General features: G+C 39.6%; 1 protein-coding gene across 6 annotated transcripts in view; it reads right to left on the reverse strand.

Annotated features, from left to right (window-relative positions):
• The window catches only part of LOC307206094 (contactin-4), a 532,821-nt gene that overhangs the window by 319,069 nt on the left and 194,645 nt on the right, over positions 1–19,107 (reverse strand). Inside the window, exon 1 of one of the 6 annotated variants that reach the window (XM_079958888.1) lies at positions 11,319–11,334. The exons of the other annotated variants lie outside the window; for them this stretch is intronic. The gene's annotated coding sequence lies outside the window, so the exon portion shown is untranslated. Of the gene's footprint in view, positions 1–11,318; positions 11,335–19,107 lie in introns of those variants that run through there. 6 annotated transcript variants of the gene reach the window in all.

Genomic DNA, 19,107 nt, shown 5'->3' on the forward strand with positions numbered 1-19,107 from the left:
ATTTTATGTAAGATGCTCTGTACTACAGCAGTCCCAGTCAGCATGGTGAATGGTCAGGGATGATGCAGTTCAACAACATCTGGAGGCCACAGGTTAACTTCTCCTGCTTTAGAGGGTAGTATATTATACAAATAAAACGACATTCTTTTGCCCATTTAGTTGGATCTATTTCTTCAATCAATTCAAATTCCCAGATTTGTTTTAGGAATTCCAAGAATCCCTTTTGTGATCTTAAGAGTACACATTCACAGAACTGAAGAGTCATCTGGTCCAACCCCCTGCAATACAGAAATCAGAAATAAAGCATCCCTGACCGGTGCTTTTTTTCTTTAAAAAAAAATGTTTAGGAGTACTCTCATTTTGACTCAAGAAAATCACCATTTTATAGTTCAAATCGGGGAAAATAAATACAGTAAATGGACAAAAGTACAAAGATTCACAAAATGTTTAGGGGTATGTGTACCCCTGCATCCCCTCAGAAAAAAGCACTGTCCCTGACATCTAAACTCTGCTTAAAAACGCGAGATTGGCTTCATTACTTTCAAATAAGGGAGGCCTATAATTTGGATAAAAAAATTGGCTTCCAGGTGGAAAAATCAAAATTAGAAACAGAACTGTTAGAACCCAAAGCTAAGACACTATCAAGAATGTATAACCTGCTGTTGAAATGGAACACTGAGGATGAAACGGTAAAATCTGCTATGATAAAATGGGCACAAGATATCGGACATGACATTATGTTTGCTGACTGGGAACAGTTGTGGACCACGGGTATGAAATTTACGGCATGTAATGCCTTAAGAGAGAATATTATGAAAATGATATACAGGTGGTACATGACTCCAGTCAAGCTTGCAAAAATCTATCATTTGCCTGATAATAAATGTTGGAAATGTAAAGAGACTGAAGGTACATTCTTTCACCTTTGGTGGACGTGCCCAAGGATTAAGGCTTTCTGGGAGATGATCTATAATGAAATGAAAAAGGTATTTAAATATACCTTCTTGAAGAAACCAGAGGCCTTTCTCCTGGGCATGGTCGGCCAATTGGTGCCAAAGAAGGATAGAACTTTCTTTATGTATGCTACAGCAGCAGCAAGAATACTCATTGCAAAGCATTGGAAGACACAAGACCTACCCACCTTGGAAGAATGGCAGATGCAAGTAATGGACTACATGGAATTGGCGGAAATGACCGGCAGAATCCGAGACCAGGGAGAAGAGTCGGTGGAAGAAGATTGGAAGAATTTAAAAATCTATCTACAGAAACACTGTAAAATTATTGAATGTTAATGACGTTGGAATGAAACGAAGTGGTTCTAGCAATAAGGCAAAATAAGACTATGCAAGAAGGGATTGATATCAGATGAAAATTTGAAGTTAGAATATGTGAGGACAAACAATTAAGGGTAAATTAAGAGGGTATGAATTTGCTGAACAAATTTTTAAATGGAATACAAAAAAGGGAGTTGTGAGGAAGTCAGGAAAATAAGTAAATGATTGTAAGATATCAGAAAGAGGGATTTTTATTTTTTATTTTTTATTTTTATGTTAAATCTCGGTTTTTGTATTTTCTCTGTGTGTTCTTTGTTTACTGTTTACTGTTTTGTAATCCTTTTTTTGTTAAAAACTTAATAAATATTATTTTTTAAAAAATAAACTCTGCTTAAAAACCTCCAATGAAGGATAGCTCACAACGTTTCAAGGGTGTTTGTTCCATTGTCAAAAATTATAAATGAGAAATTAGTTCCATGGGTGGGGGGGGGGTTAAATTGTACATTTAAGAGTGAATTTTTCAAAGGAATTATTGGTCTAGTGCAGGCTTCCTCAACCTCAGCCCCCAGATGTTTTGGGACTACAACTCCCATCATCCCTGACCACTGGTTCTGCTAGCTAGGGATCATGGGAGTTGTAGGCCAAAAACACCTGGAGGGCCAAAGTTGAGGAAGCCTGGGCTAGTGGTCTGCTGAGTCTGACTACTAGTTTCAACATCTTCAACAGTATAATTCAGCCAATTTCTCTTTTCTAATTCACACCATATACTGATTGAATACAATCAGTCACTAATATCCAAGGTTGCCTTGGTTTAGACAGCTATAACATTTCACGTTATCTTCTCTGCTAACAAAGATTACCCTTTTCTATGCAGTGATCAGGGTTGCAGTCACAATGTTAACCTAAGATACCCCTAGTCTAGCTAAGTTTCCATGTTTATGCTTCTGTGGTCCATATCACACAGTATTGGTCTCAGAGTTTTCAAAGAACATATCTGGAACCAACAAAGATGCTAGGCTTTTTCATCCTTCCTAGAAGAATGGGTCACATTAACTGGTGTAGTTAAAACTGAGTACTGGGTGCAATCTGATATAGACCTGTATTGTGGCCAGGTTGTCCTGTAGTCCCTTTGGAGTGGAATTTAGAAAATGACCGTACGTAAGGCATGGTATACAATGGGATGAGAGGAAGGCTAACTTGCAACCCTCCAGATGTTGCTAAACTTCAACTCCCAGCATATTGACCATTGGACATACTTGCTGCAGCTAATGGAAGTTGGAGATGAACAGCATCTGGAGGGCTGCAGGTTAGCCATCCTTGCAACAGAATGAAGAATTGTACAAAATTACAGCTCTAATGTTTTACAGAATATAATCAGCTGAGAGCAGCAGATGAAAGAAAGAAGGCCATTGTCAAAATCTACTTATATTTACATTCCTGTTGTTCATAATTAGCAGAATTATCTTCTTCATAAAAGCCTGCATGTGTGGAGCTGTGAGTCTGAAAAAGTATCCTTCAAAGTATGTTTTATATTACTTTTCATGGTTCATCTCTTGTTGTGGAAATCATTATTGCGTTACTTGCTTAGAACAATAGGCTGTGAAAGCCATTCAAACAAAGCGCTATGATTATTTATTGCCTCGTAGCAATCTGCTGAAGCATCAATAGTAAATATGAAAGGTCAGGAACAACATTAACTACTAACCTTCCGAAAGCAAACCTTTCTATGATAGATGATGACAATGACTAACTTCCATGACTATTTGGCACTTTTCCTAGAGAACGTGCAAAAATATGTTCATTCTCCTGCTATTATTATCCATATTATTCACTTTTCACACAGAGAAGAGAGTCCCAAGCAACTTAGAGAATAAATGACACTAAATATAATCATAAAACAATCATGAAGCATAATAACCAAGCACAGTACATATGGTATATAACAATTATTCCAATTGATGTGTGCACTGATAGTTTTCTAGGGGTGCATCCATTTGCGGGTGGAGCTAAACAAAGTTATGTTGTGCAGTTATTCATCATCATCATCATCATCATCATTTATTATTTCTACCCCGCCCATCTGGCTGGGTCTCCCCAGCCACTCTGGGCAGATTCCAACAGAAGATTGAAAATACATTAAAACATCAGTTATTAAAAACTTCCCTAAACAGGGCTGCCTTCAGATGTCTTCTAAATGTCAGGTAGTTGTTTATTTCCTTGACATCTGATGGGAGGGCGTTCCACAGGGCGGGCGCCACTACCGAGAAGGCCCTCTGCTTGGTTTCACAACAGTATTCTGCTGATGTTATTGTTCTCTGTTGCTACAGAGGCCAGACTGGAAATTGCGAGGAAACAGATTTTAGCAAAACGTTCAGGGACACTTTCTGGTGGCACGAGCTGTTCAACTGTGGATCAGACTGCCTTGGGAGGTAGTGGACTTTTCATGTAGATGCTTCATGCATAGCACATCCTGCAATTAGTACTGTGGGATATGGGGTGGTCTAAATAACACACAAAAGTTCCTTTGAAACCCTAGGATGTGGTTTCAAATCTGTCACCCCTCCCCCATTTTTTAAAAAAACCTTGTTTTAAATATACAAATTATATACAGAGCATCAGTATGCATACTGACATTCACTAATAATAACAATAATAATAATAGTAAATAATTCACATGTCCATCAAACTGCCCAGTTTCAAAGAAATGCAAGAAGAATTAAGAATAAAGTACCGTATATACTCGAGTATAAGCTGACTTTTTCAGCACATTTTTTTATGCTGAAAAAGCCCCCCTCGGCTTATACTCGAGTGAGGGTCCTTTCAGGCTGCTCCTTCCACCTTCTCCACCTTTGCTGCTGTCGGCGGCAGTGGAGGAGGAACGAGCAGCCCGAAAGCAGCCCTTTTGGGCTGCTTGTTCTTCCTCCGCCGCTGCTGCCGCCACCAGGTTTGTGGTGTGGTAAACCGGCTTATACTCGAGTCAGTAAGTTTTCCCAGTTTTTTGTGCTAAAATTAGGTGCCTCAGCTTATATTCGGGTTGGGTTATACTCGAGTATATACGGTAAATTTGCAGCGGTATTATTCTGTCATTGATAAGCACTCCAAACCACACACATGGAACTCAGTTGCATGAAATACTTTCCACGCTCAGTATAATGGAAGGAAGAATTCTGCATGAACAAAGAGATACACTGATGCACTGGATTATATAGAATATTGCTGCTAAACCCAGTGATGTCCTTACTGAGATAACTGAGTGACTGCCCACTACAGTGCAAACAAAATTCTGAAATGGCACAAACCTGTGCTTTGCATGCAGCATAGACATAATGTCTCTGCCAAATCATATCTACCAACTTTGATGAAGTTTATCTTATAAATCTTCATTTCACATTCTTTCTTGCAAGATTTCTTTTTTCTTTTTTTTGTAGGAGGGACAATTCTCACTGTTTTATATGCCTATGATTGCACCAGATCAGCAAATAACACAAAAATATTTCAATTTCATAACTAACAGGAATATAATTTGGAAAAACAAAAACAAAATCTGGTTGTGTGCCAAATGAAAACTAATGCAAGTCAGCAACTCTCCATGGGGCCATGGTAAGATGAATGATTTGATCCCTTCTGTATTATTTATTATGCCTTTTTATCTATGAATTTTAAACTATCCATTACCAGAAATGATGCCTATTTAAATAATATTATGACAGGGAGTTTTTTCTTTTTCCTAAAAGCTCTTTGCATCGAATCTGCAGTTAATACCATAGAAGTTAAGCCTCCATACTTCTTCCAATTGTTTTCAGGCTATATAATACCCTCTGTCTTGTATGGGATTATTTGCTTACTTGCCGCAGCATGCAAGAATGTGAATTGCTAATTGGTATCCAATACATTTTAAATAATTAGTGATGATTGCTGTATTTGAAGTGTAAGCAATTGTAAAATGTGCTGCTTGGCAAAAGTCCAGAAAACTAACACAGTATTTGGGATAATTATAGACAGTTAAATTGCTTTGGGTGTATTAATTGATAAGGTACATAAAAAGTGAAGGAGAAGAGAAAAGTAAAAGTGTCTAAAATTCTGTGTGGGTCCACAGATTTGCTTCTTAGGTTCTGGCCTTATATTATTTGGAAATGTGAGTAATTTGGGGCCTACAATTATTATTTGATTTAAGTTATTTGGCCTTTACACTTCATTTATACTGACACCGTTAATAAAAAGAATCATAGCAGTGAGCAGCATAAAATCAACAATAAAATTACATCCACAAAACAAGCACCAAATACATCATGTTGTTTCAAATACACACATTTGAATAACCCGTAATAACTGTCTCCATCACTCAACTCACTTATGGGATGTTTTCTTTTGCAGAATGTTAAATACGATTACATTTCTAATGAGGTTGTTCCCAGAACGGCACTGCAATGCTGGCAGCCCAACGATACCACTGTACTCCATTATAGCCTAAACACAGCACTGAGGAAGTATAAAATAGGAATGGAGGAAAACCACATTTCCCCCTCTCAGTATTCCTTCATTCCTTCATTCCTTCATTGGTGTATCTGAAGAAGTGTGCATACACACGAAAGTGTTGATTAGCAGTAGTGTCCAAGTGCACAGCGGAATGATGAGGAATACGTGCTCATACTCTAAGTTGCTTTATTTACATTTCAAAGCTGGTAGATTACAGAAAAACATCTTTACTCTGCCGGAGCAGAGAAAATGCATCCTCTCTCCTCTGAAGCACGGAGAGAATCACACTGTGTGAGAACAGTGAAAAAAACAGGAAACCAGTGTACGTCACATCCAGTCTCCTTTTCCCGTGGGAAACACAACAGTAATGCTGTCTGTGGAATGTAAACATTGTCTTGTGACAAGCCTTTCGCTGCACAGTGAAGAGAGCAGAAACCAACATCCTCCCCCTTTCTGTGAACACCACTGGGCAGCGTGTTCGTACAATATCAGTACAAACCCAACTTCTGCACATAGGTACAGTGTTGATCCCTTGATACAATCTTGGACAATACATCAGCAGGAATTTCATTACCTGGCATATAGGACACCGTTACGAGTCCCTTCTGAATACGCTCCCTAGCATGTTGCAACTTCAATTGCAAGTGCTTCGTGCTTTGCTTACAACCATCAGAATTCAGCAAAGCCAAACATGCTTTGTTGTCCTGGTAAACCTGGATTGGACATTTGACAGGAATTCTCATGTCTTTGCACAATTGTAACAACCATTCACAATCTTTGAGTGAATAAGACAGTGCATTCAGTTCAGCTTCACAAGTACTTAAGCTAACTGTTGTTTGCTTCTTGCATGACCAATCAAATAGACCTTGATTGTACATATAGCAAACTCCAGACGTACTTTTCCTGTCTGTAGTGTCACTTCCAAAACTTGCATCTGCAAATATCTCAAGACCACCAGACTTCTGATTGTTAAATCTCAGTCTGTAATGCATAGTGCCTTTCAAATACCGCGCTATGCGTTTCAGAGCTTTCCAATCCTTAACAGTAGGATTGTTGACTTGTCTGCTTAGCAAATTACAGCTAACAGCAATGTCTGGTCTTGAACATCTGGCAATAAAGTTTAGCTTGCCTAGCACACTTCTGTACAGTGTAGTGTCAGAAAATGCTTCTTCAGTGTCATCTACCTGATAACCTGTTATCATTGGTGTGTCTACAGGGTTAGCATCCATCAGGTTTAGTTTGCCTAACACATCAGCAATTTTCCGTGACTGGTGTACTAGAATGTTACCAACTTGATCTCTCTCTATTTCCAGAGATAGGTAGTTGTTTACCTCACCAAGATCTTTCATGTCAAAGTGTTCCTTCAGTTGAGCTAGGGCGTTATTGTACATTGTGACATCATCCCAAAAGAATAAAAGATCATCAACATAAAACAAACAATACAGTTTCTTTTGCCCCTCCTCTTTGACAAATACACATGGATCAGCTTTCCCTTGCTTAAAACCTAGAGAAAACAATACTTCAGTGAGTTTTATGTGCCAACACCGTGCACTTTGTTTGAGACCATAAAGGGACTTTTTCAGAGCACAAACAAATCCCTGTTTTACCTGTACGCCATCAGGTGGAAGCATATAAAGTGATTCATCTAGAGATCCGTACAGAAAAGCTGTATTCACATCATGGTGACTAATGTGTAGATTCTCCTCTGCAGCTAGCTTGAGCATAAGCCTAATGCTCTCATACCTCACTGTGGGTGAGTAGGTCTCGTGATAGTCTTCACCTGGTACCTGTGCAAAACCTCTGGCTACCAATCTGGCTTTGTGTCTGACTATCTTGCCATTTTGATCAGTCTTCGCTTTGAAGACCCATTTGCTTCCACGCAGTTTCATTCCTGGAACTACTGGAACAAGTTCCCATGTTTTGTTCCTTTCCAAGGAATCAAGCTCAGCCTTCATGGCATTTAACCATGGTTCAGCTTCCTTTGAATCCAAATCCTGGATTTCTTGGAAACTTGAAGGTTCAAATACCTTCTTGGAGCTTTTAACAGCTGTTACTGCTATCTTAGCAAACTCATCAGCAAATCTCTTTGGAGGTCTGCCTTTTGTGGCTCTTTGTGACCTGCGAATTAGCCTTAGGTCTTCAACACTCTCCTCTTCCTTCTTAGGAGAAAAGCGACCTATTGTGAACAATGGTTCCTCCAATTCTTGATCAGAGCTTTCAGAGGGTCGCATAGAGGCTTTCGCAGTCTTGAAATCCTCTGAATCACCTGATTCAGTTTCAGACTCAGAATCAGAACCTTCATCAGTGGGTGTGGGTTGCTGTGGTTGCTTTTGACTATCCTCAGTCTCATCACCGTCATCAGGATAACATTGGAAAATTCCCACATTCTCCCCCCACTTAGCATTGTACTCAACACTTCTTGTGAGCTTAATAGTCTTAGAGTCAGTCATCCTTATTCTGTAAGAACCTTTCTCATAACCTAGAAAGATACCATGCAAACCACGCTTGTCTAACTTGGAGTTTTGTGGTGAGTGAACCCACATGTCAGAACCAAAAATTCTCATGTGTTTGATGTATGGTTTCTTGCCAAACATCTTCTCATAGGGGGTACAACCAATCGCTGAAGATAACCTGCGATTATAACTGTAAGTGAAACATGAGAGAGCTTCGGCCCAATAACTCTCTGGAAGATTTGCATCATGCAGCAAGGTTTTTAACCCTTGAAGCAATGTTTGATTTGCCCGTTCTGCAAGTCCATTCTGCCATGGCGAGCGAGGACTAGACAAATCGTGTTGAATTCCTTTCTCAGACAGAAAAGCTTCAAACTGCTGAGAAGTGAATTCTCCCCCGCGATCACTGAAAAGAGTTTTTACCTTGTTACCATGCACATTTTCCAACCAAGCACAGAATTCCTTGAACCTAGGAAAAGCCTCTGATTTCTGCTTGAGATTGTACACATAAATATACCTGGAAAATGCATCAATGAGAACCATGAAGTACCTATTTCCTCCCAAAGAGGGCGCTAGTGGTCCAACCAAATCAGCATGAATAATTTGGTATGGTTCTGTAGCTTGCCTACTAGACACCTTACCTTTCGCAGCCATTTTCACCTTGTTTGCTGCGCATGCCTTGCACTTCATGTGGTACCTGCAGGGTTTAATAGTCATACCTTCAACCAAGGCAGGCATTTTAGATACTGCCTCAAAACCCAAATGTCCAAATTTTCGATGAAAATCATGAATACATTCTGCATGCAAACATTTGTTAGAACCTGCAATGCAACAAGTATCATCCTGCACAACATCATCATAATACAAAACATATAAACGATCAACATATTCAGCATACAATACATAATCATTTTTCTTTGTGATGATGCACCTTTTGTTCTTAAAGGAAACGTCAATGTTCCGCTCATTCAGCTGTCTAACGCTGAGCAAATTATGTTTGGCATCCGGCACATAAAGTACATTCTGTATCGATAAGTCCAAACTGTGAAGAACAACAGTTCCGTAGCCTTTACTGGGAATTGTGTGGTCATCTGCCTGGTGAATCGCACCTTCCTGCGGTGTAAAAGACACGAACATTCGCTTATCGTTGCACATGTGGTGGGTTGCCGCTGAATCAACAACGAAGAAAGATCTAGACGTCTTCTGGACCTCTGCAACTTTCGGAGTAAAGCGTGAGACCATTGCTTTGGGCTGCGTTGTCCTGGACACCGGACCTTTGCCTTTGCCTCGGCCTTTTCCACGCGATGAGCTTCCACTGCGCTGCTCTGTCTTGGCCCTGGGATATTTGCATTCCCTCTTCATATGGCCTAGACGTCCACACGAGTAGCATTTCACTGCCTTCAAAGCTTTGGCACCATCTGGTGGTTCCACTGCACTCAGGGATGACGTCTGTGAAGACTCCCCCTTTCCCATGCAGCTATCACCCTGGCAATCTGCTTCATTTTGAATCACGGCAGTAACATAATCCACTGTCAGCTGAGCGGTAGGCTGTACAGCAATCTGAGTCGCAACAGACTCCCAACCTGAACCCAAAGATTGTAGTATCATGAAGGAATACACAGCCTCTGGAAAGTTGAGTCCTCTCTGTTGCAGCTCATGTCTCAGATTCTGCATCTCCATCAGATGTGTACGCACATCTCCACCTTCAGCAAGAGCCATATTATGCAGCTTGTTAAAATAAAACATAGTAGATCCAGCTTCTGTCCTCAAGTGTGCCTCCCTCAAAGCGTCCCAAATTTCTCTGGCTGAGGTCTTATCACGCAATAGACAGAGCTCTTCTGGGGATACTATCAATGTAAGAGTTCCCCTTGCTTTGGAATCTTTAGCTTTCCATGCATCTGTAATTGGAGCTGGGGGGGTATCTGTAATAACTTCAAACAGACCCTCTTTCCGCAGAATAGCCTCTGCATAGATAACCCAGTCCACGTAGTTCTTCTTATTGAGCTTGGGAATCCCACAAGCATCCTGAAGGGCCATCATGTCTCTGGCATTAGCCTTCTGCGTCATCTCTGCTGCTTTAAACAAGCTGCTTTATACAAGCTGCGTCTCTGCTGCTTCAAGCCTCATTCCAAAGGCAAGTTCAAAAGAGCTTTCCCTCTGCTGCCCTAAAATCATGCTGCGTCACTTCTGCAGCTGCTTCAGCCCTTTTAAAAGTTACTTTCGATTTCCCCAGCATAGCCTTCGCCTGTTCCCGGCAAACGGCCATAAAAGTTCAAAGTCCAGCCATAAAGCCATTAATTAGAAGCTGGCAGGCTGCCCGGAGCAGTAGCACATACCTCATCAATCATCTTGACGCGCAGATACCGTCCGATCCATCCCTTTGCATTCCGATCCTTTTGCCGGCATTCTGATGACTGCGTCTTTGCTCCTTTGCCAGGAGCCCGATTCGACTTCTGGGCCCATAACCAAAATGTTGATTAGCAGTAGTGTCCAAGTGCACAGCGGAATGATGAGGAATACGTGCTCATACTCTAAGTTGCTTTATTTACATTTCAAAGCTGGTAGATTACAGAAAAACATCTTTACTCTGCCGGAGCAGAGAAAATGCATCCTCTCTCCTCTGAAGCACGGAGAGAATCACACTGTGTGAGAACAGTGAAAAAAACAGGAAACCAGTGTACGTCACATCCAGTCTCCTTTTCCCGTGGGAAACACAACAGTAATGCTGTCTGTGGAATGTAAACATTGTCTTGTGACAAGCCTTTCGCTGCACAGTGAAGAGAGCAGAAACCAACAGAAAGCTCATACCAAGTACTAACTTAGTTGGTCTTTAAGGTGCTACTGGAAGGAATTTTTTTATTTTGTTTTGACTATGGCAGACCAACACGGCTACCTATCTGTAACTTCATTCCTGCCTTATTCAAACCTCTGCCCATGTTTAAAATAGCCACTTTCCCCTATCCCTTCTCGCTCTCCCATTCCTCAGCTGCCCCACATGAGAAATGTAAAGGATGTGGACCCCTCAAATATTCCCATGATACTTTATTCAACCCTGTGTTCTTGTAATATAATAATAATAATAATAATAATAATAATAATACTGAAATCGATTCCTCACCAGTGTTCTGCTAGTTCCTTTGGAGCAGTTACACCAACAGTAACAAAATGTTTGGTATTAGTATAAGACAGCTTTCTGTAGACAGATAAATCAAATGATAACAAATTTAAAGTGCTTAAAAAGAACCTGTATCCAAACATCTTGACTGGGCTTAGTTTCAGCGATTACACTTAAAGAATTTTTTTGCTGGTTTTCATTTGTCATATTTCTATTTTGGTAGCATTTTATTTCATTTATTATTGCATTTATATATTGCCTTCCTGCCAAGGCACACAGTACAGTTTTTCAATATTTATCTATATTTTATCTTATATTTCCCCGAAGTATTGTTACTTTCTCTGAATCCTTGGCATGGAAAGAACTAACATAAAATGAATGAATAAATGCTTGCAACATACAGTATTTGAAATGGTATTCTACCTTTTCTGTAGGAATTTGTCTATCATTGTTATTAGTCCTGCTAGCTTAATTCCAGATCCAGACACAATAAGCCCTAAATAACAGTTGTGGAGAAACAGTGGTTGAGAGCTGTTGCCTTCAAACCCTATCTGCGGGCTCCATGGAGGCATCCGGTTCCTACATTATTATGCTTGGTTCAGAAAAAAAAATTCAAGAACCAACATAGAGCTCCTTGTGTTATATCCTTGAAAGCTATATAGCTGAACTAGTGTGAAGCAGTCATATCATTAAAACTTTTTGATGTTGTAGGGTGTTTGTTTGTTTGTTTGTTTGCGGGGTAAGGAATTCAGTTTGATTAAATATGCTAAATCCTAATCTAAAAATGCTAGCAGCCACTCAGGAAGCTGACATGTTTTTTTGGGGGGGGGCAGTACGACGATGACACAGTTAAAAGTAACACATTAACAAAAACTATTCATTCTGATTCTTTTTAGTATTTTGACATTTGTGTACACATGCATTAAAACAACAAATATTTTAAACATCACAATTTCAAGACATTTATGTAATCTGCGTTCTCCCCTTCGCTCAGTGGACTCTGAGAGTGAGGATAATGAACTGGAAAGGCAGATTTCATGACTCATGGGTGTGCATTACACATGTGCTCAATCCTTTTAGAACTTACAATATTTAAATGTCTGTCACAAGGAAGATGGAGCAAGCTTGTTTCTTCCCACTTCGAAGGCTAAGACCCAAACCAATGGCTTCGAGTTAGAAGAACGGACATTCCGACTAAACACCAAGAAGAACTTTCTGACTGTAAGAGCTGTTCAGCAGCAGAACAGACTCCCTCAGAAGGTGGTGGTCTCTCCTTCTTTGAAGATATTGAAGTAGAGGTTCGAGAGCCATCCGTCATGCATGATCTAGTTGAGATTTGTGCATTCCAGGGGTAGACTAGATGACCTTTGCGGTCCTGTCCAACTCTACAATTTTATGATTCCAGTCATGTGAAAGCCCACACAGCCGAAAGGTGTTTGGTTTAGTTTGGATGGCGTGTTTAGCATCAGCTTTAAGATAGGCTTAGTACTGTGGCATCAGAGTTCTATAGAAAGTGAAGACTTTCAGCCAATGCCTTCTTTTGAAATTAATTGTGGTACCTCAGGTTAAGAACTTAATTCGTTATTGAGGTCCGTTCTTAACCTGAAATTGTTCTTAACCTGAAGCACCACTTTAGCTAATGGGGCCTCCCACTGCCGCCGCGCCACCACCGCACAATTTCTGTTCTCATCCTGAAGCAAAGTTCTTAACCCGAGGTATTTTTTCTGGGTTAGCGGAGTCTGTAACCTGAAGTGTCTGTAACCTGAAGCATCTGTAACCCAAGGTACCACTGTATTTTAAAAACATGTGATTATCCTGAATGTTTACAGTGTCATGAAACATGATCTTACTATCTAACCTTCTCATGAACAGAATAGGTTTTAATAAATGATTATAGCAAAAAAAAAATCCATATTGATACAATAAACTGAATTTATTAAGATATCTGAGCAATCAGAGTTTAAGGTTAACATTAAGACTTCATTGATGTACTCTAGTAAAACTAGTCTGGTAAAAAAAAAAGTAAGTTATGTATACATTAATAAATGACAGCATTTGTTCAAATTAATATAGTACAGTCTTGCTTCCATCTTTTGACCTGCGGTATCAAAGGCACAGGAAATGAGCTTTTATTTATGAAAATCAAGCTTTGCCTACAGCTGGATAAGGTTGCAATAATTTATTGTACATTCATAAAGTAACTGTTATGAAGCTCAAAACTGGCATTCAGGTGAGGTAGAATGAAGTACCAATGACATAGGATCTATCCCTCATATTATTAGTGGAGCTGCATATACACAAGCATTACCTAACCATTCATTCACATAGTTGATGCTAGCCAACATATTTAAATGCATTCCAATAGTTGATGCCATAGAAGAGCCTTAAACAGCTGTGCAGTGATATAAACAGCAATAATTCACTGAGGGATGCTGCTAGATCTGTGGCAACAAAGACACTGATTAATCAACATGATATCACAATAGCAGCCTGCAGTAATGTGCTCAGGGCATTTTTATGCAATAGTACAATAGAGGAGGGTGAGGAACAGAATAGAGACCAAGGTGAAATGTATTTCTATGTATTTCTGCACGACATTCTTGTCTTTATAAGAGCAGCATACAGGGTTTCATTGCTAGGGAATTGCTTCAAGCATTTAAATAAAAAGTGTGTGTGTATACACTCTCTCTCACACACAAACACACACACCACTTATAGTTAGTTAGTTAGTTAGTTAGTTAGTTAGTTAGTTAGTTAGTTAAAAGAAGAAGCCATAATCAGACCATGGTTTGGGATGCTGGCGTGAACATGGAAGCTATGGGGAACTGTAGCTGGTTTAAAAATAGAAGTGGATTCTTCTGTTAAATTCCTCCAGCATGTGAAAAATGAAATGTTGCAATGGCTGGATCCATACTAGGGAAGTATGGTTTCTTACAGAGTCTGAACTGGGCCACAATATTCAACTGTTATTAGGCAAGCTGAGTATAGTTTGGCATGAATGACCCATGTGGCAGCCATCTTCCCTCTGGGAAGGATACTGCATTATGACATAGCATTGTTATTTCCTGGAATAGTGCCCAGGAACATGGCCAGAGCAGCCATGCCATTGCTTGAAGTGGTGGCAAGCCTTTGCTTGTTGTTAAAGAAGAAAAGAAAGGGAAAGGTGGCCACCATATATTTAGTGTAAGATGAATTTTCTTCACCCAAATCATCCTACTTCTAAAAAGGAGGGAGATTTGGTTTAATACCTACCACTCTGTGTATATAAAAGCTGTCTTTTTAAAATTATTTGTTCTTTCTCCAAAATGTTTTTTTTATTTCTGTAATATATTCTGTATAATGTGTGTATGTGTATATCTATTTTTACAGTGCAATATTTGTGTATTTGTGTGTGTGTGTGTGTGTGTGTGTGTGTTCAAGCAGCCAGCATACTAGATGAATCTCTGGTAAGATCTGAAGACTTTTTTTAGTATGATATTTAGGGCATTATATGTAAATCATCTTATTTATAACCTTTATTTTATTCTCAGTGATGTAGGGAAGAATTCCTATCAGTGCTTTGTTTTTGGGTGGAAAAAAATTATTTTCATAAGTTCATTAGTAACAATGAATGAATGCCAGTTCCAAATTCAATATTAGGCAAGCTTGGCAGTTTCAAAATATTTATCTTTCTTTACTAAATGTATGTAAAATAAGAATGCTAAATTAGAACACTTTCTAACGCAAAGTGAACATTTTCTAATGCAAATTATCCAATGCAATAATTTGCATAGATTTTTTTTTCTATTCAAAACTTTCCAGAAACCCAGTATAACTGTTTATACTTTTAGCTGAACAAAAGAGATTATTTCCATTATGCAATGGGAAAATGTAGTATTACTACAATAGTGATTACCAATGACAGCTAAAAAAATGATGCAAGTGTATCTGCTTGGCCTACCCTACAGCAGCTCTGTGAATTGAATGTTAGCATATTAACTTCAAATGTTAATGAATTTCACTTAATTTTTAGAAGATGTAATGCTGCACCTGTTGAATACAGTGGTACCTCAGGTCACATACGCTTCAGGTTACATACGCTTCAGGTTACAGACACTACTAACCCAGAAATATTACCTCAGGTTAAGAACCTTGCTTCACGATGAGAACAGAAATCATGCTCCTTCGGCGCAGCGGCAGCAGGAGGCCCCATTAGCTAAAGTGGTGCTTCAGGTTAAGAACAGACCTCCGGAACGAATTAAGTACTTAACCCGAGGTACCACTGTATGTCTTTTAAAAACACAGGAGGTCTACTGGAACAACAACAACAAATGAAAAAGAAGGTTAATTTTTGACTAAGCACTATTAATTTTTGAATACATTAAGTCCTGATATTTAGATGAGAAGGACACCCACGGGAGATGTCTAGGGATAAATCTTGTAGGGATGAGCAATTAGATGTGTTAAGAAGAAAGATGAGCAGTGAAATCTAGACATGTGAAGAATGCAGAAAATGGAGTGCAAAGCCCTTTGGCAAAAGTTGACAGGCTATGATGAGACGGAACAAAGAGAAACGCATCAGTAGAAAACATAAAAGCATCACAGCAGGAGAAAGAACTGCATAGGTTCTGCATTATCAGACTGTGAAGAGACTCACCCAAACAATCACTCTCAGCTGTTGCTTAAGTCAGGCAGGCACATTACTTAATTGGCATGGCAGGTAGCAAAAGTGCTTCCCCCAAAGACCCCGGTATGGCACCATCATTAAAAATCATAGCCTAAATATTTAAAATGTTATCAAAATATTGCTGCAATGCCATGAATTCTATTTAATCAGATTTCTGAAAGCAACTAGGAACTATGTTCTGGTAACCTTTCAGAGTAACATTTTTATCAGAGAAAACTCAGAGCTCATAAGAAGAATAAAACACACACTAGAAGAACTCTGCCGTTTTGAGCTGAACATGTGTTCTTGCTCTTTCCGCAACATAGTCTTTCAAATAAATATTATTGTACCACTCAAAAATATAAATAAATCTGGAGCCGTTCAATTATTTACTTTCCACATTTTGTGTGTCCCTCAGACACTGTGGAACGTAGCAAGATCCCTGGTTTACTGGGGAGCCCCAGGCAATGAAAGCAGGAGTGCAAATTCCTGTTGTGACGGTGACTTGGCATGATCATTCCCCCCACTTTGTAGCAGTGGAAGAGGCAAAGAAGTCCCACTTTGCTGCCTCAGTGGCTCAGGGTGTTCATTACCAGCTTTGGTGAGTTAGCCTACTATGACTGTTCCTCAACCTGATTAGCCATGTCATCATTGTCTGTGCACTGGTAACAAGTCTGGATTGCCGCAATAAGCTGTATGTGGAGCTTAAGCATGATTTGATAGCTTCAACCAGTGCAAAATTCGACTGCTAGGATGTCTAGTTTTGCATATATTACACTGGTAATGAAAAACCAGGTTCAAGGTTTTGTGCTTGACATTTAATACCATAAAAAAGCCCGGCACCAGTTGCTGGAAAATTGGGTGGGTGGAAAGAGTGTTCTTGTGCTTGGGTCCTGCTTATGGGTTTCCCATAGGCATCTGGTTGACCACCCTGAGAACAGGCTGCTGGACTAGATGGTCCATTGGCCTGATTGCCACCTGATCACAACACAGAAGCAGGATTTCTCAGTGCTGGTGCCCATCCTTCGGAATGCCCTTCCAGAGGTTGATTTAGATGTACAGTGGTACCTCTGGTTAAGTACTTAATTCGTTCCGGAGGTCCGTACTTAACCTGAAACTGTTCTTAACCTGAAGCACCACTTTAGCTAATGGGCCCTCCCGCTGCTGCCATGGCACCGGAGCACGATTTCTGTTCTCATCCTGAAGCAAAGTTCTTAACCTGAAGCACTATTTCTGGGTTAGCGGAGTCTGTAACCTGAAGCATATCTGTAACCTGAAGCATATGTAACCTGAAGCGTATGTAACCCGAGGTACCACTGTACATACAGTAGACTGCATGAAATGCCCCTTTAAAATATGTTTACTCAAGCTTTCCTGGATCCTGATTCCTAACACTTAAACTTTATTTACAGCAGAGCTTTCCAAACACATTAGCGTGTCGACTGCAGTGTGTAGGTGTGTCACTGAACACTCCCCACACTCCTGCTGTGGCTGGAAAGGGGTTAATTTAACCTTCAATTTGCTAGTAAAACCAAATCACTGTGTCACAAAATGATGCATGTCTAAAAAGTGTGTCACCAACTTGAAAAGTTTGGAAAGCTCTGATCTACAGCATATACTTTTATCTACAGCATATCAGTTTTAAATGCTTTGTAAAAAGGTGTTACTTGATTTCCATGTGAACACACACAATAATTCTATTTTTAGGTACTATATAAATGTCATAAATTATAAATAATAGTGTACAGAATGCAGATCAGAGAGTCTAAAATAGATAATTTTCCACCCTTCAGTCATCTGAAATAGCTTTCTGATAGCAAAATCTAGCTCAAAAGGATCATTATTCCCCCCCCCCATATATATATTCAGAGAGACCTATTATTTCTTCAGAACACAAAATGAGAGCCTTGATTTAGCTCAATAGCACAAAAACTAGACAAGGAGAATTTAGAAAGTCATTGATAAATTAAGGGCAGAAGGAAAAAGTTATCATAAATGAGGGGAAACTATAAATAGAAAGGAAAAAAGTCAAGTAATAGTAAAAAAAAGTTTTTTGTTTCTTAAAAAAAAGAAAAGACTAATGAAGGTAAGGAACATTTCCCAAAAACAAAGGGAAGAAAAAAAGAACAGGGAATAAAGGAAATGGAATTTAAAAAAGGCAAGTGAACACAGATTTTTAAAAATCCAGAAGACCCTGGAGACAATGTATGCATATGAATGAAGGGAAATATTATTGTACGAACAGATGTTTCTGGTGTAACTCTCTGCAAGCAGCATAATTATTTTAATCAATGCTGCACACTGTATCTTGCTATGAAGTTATCAGGCGTGGCCATCAGTATCAATGAAAAAAGGTTAATAGAAGAGGAACTCCTACATGGAGGACATCTTACAGAGATTAACTAATTCAATCTTTATACCAATCTCTACAAAGGGATACATTTAGCTTTGTTCTGTATTTTTAATTGTTGCAGATATGTCCAGCTTCACTAAAGCTGGGTTAGCATTTTTATGAAGCATACAGCAGGGATGGATCCACACGACACTAAAGTTAACTCTTTGTGAGGCTGCCCTTGAAGTCGACCTGGAAGCTGCAGCTAGGGCAAAATATGGCAGCTCAGCAACTCAACTTCATGTTAAGGTAAAGGTAAAGAGACCCCTGACCATTAGGTCCAGTCGTGACCGACTCTGGGGTTGCAGCACTCATCTTGCTTTATTGGCCAAGGGAGCTGGCATTTGTCTGCAGACAGCTTCCGGGTCATGTGGCCAGCATGACTAAGCCGCTTCTGGCAAACCAGAGCAGCGCACGGAAAAGCCGTTTACCTTCCCGCCGGAGCGGTACCTATTTATCTACTTGCACTTTGACGTGCTTTCGAACTGCTGGGTTGGCAGGAATTCATGTTACACTGCTGTTAATAGAATCACACTGGCTGCCAGTGAGTTAATTGATTGATTGATCATAACAATTCATATCCTGCCCTTCCTCCCAAAACCGGCCCAGGGTGGCAAACACACCAATGATAAAACAGTCAAAACTTCTAAAAACATGAAAACAACAATTCCCCTCCAAAAGGTGCAGATTGGGAAAGATCTCTACCTAAAAGACTTGTTGGAAGAGGAAGAGCTTCAGCAGATGCAGAAAAGACA

This window comes from Podarcis cretensis (assembly GCF_951804945.1).
Source record: "Podarcis cretensis genome assembly, chromosome: 2".
NCBI lineage: Eukaryota > Metazoa > Chordata > Lepidosauria > Squamata > Lacertidae > Podarcis > Podarcis cretensis.